This window comes from Ranitomeya variabilis, chromosome 1 (genome assembly GCF_051348905.1).
Source record: "Ranitomeya variabilis isolate aRanVar5 chromosome 1, aRanVar5.hap1, whole genome shotgun sequence".
In the NCBI taxonomy this organism is placed as follows: Eukaryota; Metazoa; Chordata; class Amphibia; order Anura; family Dendrobatidae; genus Ranitomeya; species Ranitomeya variabilis.
The window spans coordinates 567,504,558-567,510,557 of NC_135232.1; positions in this window are offsets into that span (position 1 = coordinate 567,504,558).

Below are 6,000 nucleotides of genomic sequence, written 5' to 3' on the forward strand. Positions count from 1 at the left end.
CACAGTATTATCGGATCCTTTCAGTAACTTTGGTGACACTGTTTCACTCTCCTCCTGATATGATGATGATTGATAACATGGAAACTCGAATGTATTATATGTGAATATTTTTACTTGATTGACTCCACTAAATGGGAGAGAGGGGTCGCATGACTATTACTTGTCTTGGTAATTCAGAAATGAGGTTCTACCCGATCTAACCATTTTTGTATGGATTCTCCTGTGTCTAGACACTCCTCATAGCGCCCACTCATTCTCTGAGTGCCCACGTATTGTGTACAGAGCTAAGATCGGCGCCGATACACACCGGCGGCCACACGCGCTCTGGTCGGCACCGATACTCACTGGTGGCAGTGCTCTGTGCGCTTGTCTGCATTTTCTCACCAGCACTGGACCCTGTGCCAGGCTTATTAAGAACCACAGCTGGCGCCATATCAAGTGTCTAACTGCAGTATCTACAACCTGGAGAACTTTTTAACAAAAATGACAAAAACGTCTAAATGTTGAATTTAACGACGACCGGTCACTTACCATAAATATTTATTTTTGTCACCTGGCATAAATGCCACTCTTCTCCTGAATCCGGCGTTGTCTTTCTTTTGTGTCTGCACCTCTCTGTTCCCGAGATATAGCTCCTTCTTTCCTATTTATAAATCTAGTCTTGTTAACCAAGTGGGTGTCTTCATATGTACCACGCCCCCATGATTAGTAAGGCTTTATATTCAGGGAGCAGGAGGCCATATCTCAGGAATGGAGAGGCGCCAAAATGAAAGAAAAACTGCTCCAGATTCAAGAGGACAGTGGCTTTTACACAAAGTAAAAAAAAAAAAATAATTTCTGGTGAGTGAAGTCTTATGACGCGGAAGCCTTTTCTGTCATTGAAAAGAACAGGTAAAAGCTATGTTCCCATAATGGAGAGCGTGAAGCCTTAATGACTGTGTCCTCCATGTTATATCACTCCTTTATCTGCATGGTGTATGGACGGCGTCACAAGCTGCACCACTCTGTACAAATGTAAGATTCTGTTCTAGCTGTTCAATAAAATCTCTGTTATACATGGAGTTGTTGTATTACATGGCCGCTGGCCATTATTCACACCTAGACCACCGGAGTACTGGAACAGAGTCGGCGTTACCCACACTAGTGGGAATACAGCTATAAACACAGGAGCATGACGTCACATTGTCACCTCATAGTAAAGCAGTGGATTTAAAAAAACACTGTCCTTTACTCACCCTCCCCAGGTCCAGTGCGGAGTCCCTGGTGTCTGTTGACAGTATTGCACCCTGTGAGGTCAGTGGCTCTGTGACTCGTGCCATCAACCACTGATTGGCTGCAGTGCTGACGCTGTGATAACAGTGTTGTAGATACAGAGCAGCCACTGAGACTCTTTGGCCCCCAGAAGGGTGAGGAAAGTGCTGACTTGGTGATTACATGTCTCACAGCTGCAGTGTGTATTAACCCCTTATTGACCACCAATACGTCTTTTAACTGACCTGAGATATAAGAGAATAGCCTCCCCATACAGGTGACAATCCTGCAGCTGTCGGCTGTACACTATAGCTGACAACTTGCTGCATCAGCCACGATCAGTGTTGGTACCGTCCATATCTGGGTAACCCCTTACATGGTGCTGCCAATAGTTGACTACATCATATAAATGGTTAAGAGTGTGGGGGCTTCCTCTTAATCCCCATCGGTGCCTTGATACATTTAGGCTATGTTTCCACGGGGCGTATTCCTTCAGTATTTGCTGCGGATTGGACGCTGCGTACAGAAATCATGCATACAAACACACAGGTGGCAAACCTGCGTTTACGCACATGTGGCACGTCTTTATAGACCGCAGCATGTCTATTTATCTTGTGGAGATGCTCAGTCTCCACAAGATAAATAGCACTGTTCTATGTATAGGATGCGGTGATTTCACTTGTGTTCAATGAACCGCGCGTACAACAGGGGGCTGCGCTTTGGGCCGAGCGGGGTATCCGCTGCATCCAAAGCACTGGGATTCCGGACCGTGGACACATAGCCTTATTGTGTGGTCCTGATGTTTGCCATGCCAGTTCATGGCCTTAGTCTGCTGGCTACACTGACCTGTTCAGAAGTTACCGACATTTAGGTGGTAAAAACACACTTTACATTAATTCCTGAAAATCACCTGAAGGGTAAGGCAAGGGAGGAAGCAAGAGACAATACGGACATTACACCAGGGGTTTACAGAGGATTCATTTTGTGAGGTAAAAAATTTTACAGACAGACAATTTTTAAAATGAACTTACGTTTGTGGGAAAACTCCTTTAAAAAGCAGCTGCAAAGCCTGCCCCCATCGTGACATTGCCGTCCTCCAAATGCGATGGCATCGGGCCCCCATCTAGTGTGTGTGTGTGTGTATGTGTGTGTGTGTATGTGTATATATTTTTTTAGCTGTTGAACCCGTTCTACGCCCGGGTGGCGAGCATTTATATTGGTATATGGTCTCCATCCTGGTATGTGCTGCTCCCATCTTGCTCTCCCATCCTGTCATGTGCTGCTCCATCCTGCATCCCCATCCTGTCATGTGCTCCCATCCTGCGCCCCCATCCTGTGATATGCTGCTCCATCCTACACCCCCATCCTGTCATGTGTGCGCCCCCATTCTGTCATGTGCTGCTCCTGTCATGTGCTGCTCCCATTCTGTCATGTGCTCCCATCCTGCACCCCCATCCTGTCATGTGTACGCCCCCATTCTGTCATGTGCTGCTGCCATCGTGCGCAATCATTCTGTCATGTGCTGCTCCCATCCTGCGCCCCCATTGTCATGTGCTGCTCCCATCCTGTGCCCCCATTCTGTGCCCCCATTCTGTTGTAATGTGCTGCACCCATTCTGCCTGTTCCTGTTTCCATTCTGCCATATGTTGCTCTCATCTTTCTCCGGCTCTACTGCCCAAGTGCGGGCGGGGCTGTGCGCTGAGTGCGGGCGGGGCTGTGCGCTGAGTGCGGGCGGGGCTGTGCGCTGAGTGCGGGCGGGGCTGTGCGCTGAGTGCGGGCGGGGCTGTGCGCTGAGTGCGGGCGGGGCTGTGCGCTGAGTGCGGGCGGGGCTGTGCGCTGAGTGCGGGCGGGGCTGTGCAGGCAGGGACACCGGCGCGCTGTGGGGGTCAGGTGCCGGAGTCGCCGCTAGCTCTGGCCCCTCGCACTTGCTATATTTACCTGTCCACCGTTCCACTGCTGCGCGCCTCTCTGTCTTCCGGGGTCCTCTGCCTGTGACTGTTCAGTCAGAGGGCGGCGCGCATTAAGAGTGTCATCGCGCCCTCTGAACTGAACGTCACAGGTGGAGGATGGAGCAGCGCACAGCAGTGGAACGGGACAGGTAAATATACTCACCCTCCGCCTCCTGGCTCGTCCCTGCTTCTCCGTTGGAGATCGCGGTGTGCGTTCAGCGCTTACGCATACTGCGATCTCCTGGGAGCGTCACTCTGTGGGGTCCAGACTGCGCCGGCGCTTGCGCAGTCTATAAAGGCTTCGGACAGAGTGACGCTCCCAGCGTTATATTATAGATATATATATTATAGATATATATATTATAGATATATATATTATAGATATATATATTATAGAGATATAGAGATATAGATATATAGATAGATAGATATATATATATATATATAGATATATATATATATATATATATATATATATATATATAGATATCTATATATATATCTATAGATATCTATATATATATCTATAGATATCTATATATATATCTATAGATATCTATATATATATCTATAGATATCTATATATATATCTATAGATATCTATATATATATCTATAGATATCTATATATATATCTATAGATATCTATATATATATCTATAGATATCTATATATATATCTATAGATATCTATATATATATCTATAGATATCTATATATATATCTATAGATATCTATATATATATCTATAGATATCTATATATATATCTATAGATATCTATATATATATCTATAGATATCTATATATATATCTATAGATATCTATATATATATCTATAGATATCTATATATATATCTATAGATATCTATATATATATCTATAGATATAGATATATATATATCTATAGATATCTATATATATATATCTATAGATATCTATATATATATCTATAGATATCTATATATATATATCTATAGATATCTATATATATATATCTATAGATATCTATATATATATCTATAGATATCTATATATATATATCTATAGATATCTATATATATATATCTATAGATATCTATATATATATATCTATAGATATCTATATATATATATCTATAGATATCTATATATATATATCTATAGATATCTATATATATATATCTATAGATATCTATATATATATATCTATAGATATCTATATATATATATCTATAGATATCTATATATATATATCTATAGATATCTATATATATATATCTATAGATATCTATATATATATATCTATAGATATCTATATATATATATCTATAGATATCTATATATATATATCTATAGATATCTATATATATATATCTATAGATATCTATATATATATATATCTATAGATATCTATATATATATATATCTATAGATATCTATATATATATATCTATAGATATCTATATATATATATATCTATAGATATCTATATATATATATATCTATAGATATCTATATATATATATCTATAGATATCTATATATATATATATCTATAGATATCTATAGATATCTATATATATATATCTATAGATATCTATATATATATATATATATCTATAGATATCTATATATATATATATCTATAGATATCTATATATATATATATCTATAGATATCTATATATATATATATCTATAGATATCTATATATATATATCTATAGATATCTATATATATATATCTATAGATATCTATATATATATATCTATAGATATCTATATATATATATCTATAGATATCTATATATATATATATATCTATAGATATCTATATATATATATATATCTATAGATATCTATATATATATATATATATATATCTATAGATATCTATATATATATATATCTATAGATATCTATATATATATATATATCTATAGATATCTATATATATATATCTATAGATATCTATATATATATATCTATCTATATATATATATATATATCTATCTATAGATATCTATATATATATATATATATCTATAGATATCTATATATATATATATATCTATAGATATCTATATATATATATCTATAGATATCTATATATATATATATCTATCTATATATATATATATATATCTATCTATAGATATCTATATATATATATATATATCTATAGATATATATATATATATCTATAGATATCTATATATATATATATATATCTATAGATATCTATATATATATCTATAGATATCTATATATATATCTATAGATATCTATATATATATCTATAGATATCTATATATATATCTATAGATATCTATATATATATCTATAGATATCTATATATATATCTATAGATATCTATATATATATCTATAGATATCTATATATATCTATAGATATCTATATATATATCTATAGATATCTATATATATATCTATAGATATCTATATATATATCTATAGATATCTATATATATATCTATAGATATCTATATATATATCTATAGATATCTATATATATATCTATAGATATCTATATATATATCTATAGATATCTATATATATATCTATAGATATCTATATATATATCTATAGATATCTATATATATATCTATAGATATCTATATATATATCTATAGATATCTATATCTCTCTGTCTCTCTGGTCGGACCACATCTCAGTACCAATGCTTTCTGGCTTATGTTTTGGTCACTTTTGAATGTTGGTTGTGCTTTCACACTCGTGGTAGCATGAGACTGACTCTACAACCCACATAAGTGGCTCAGGTAGTGCAGCTCATCCAGGATGGCA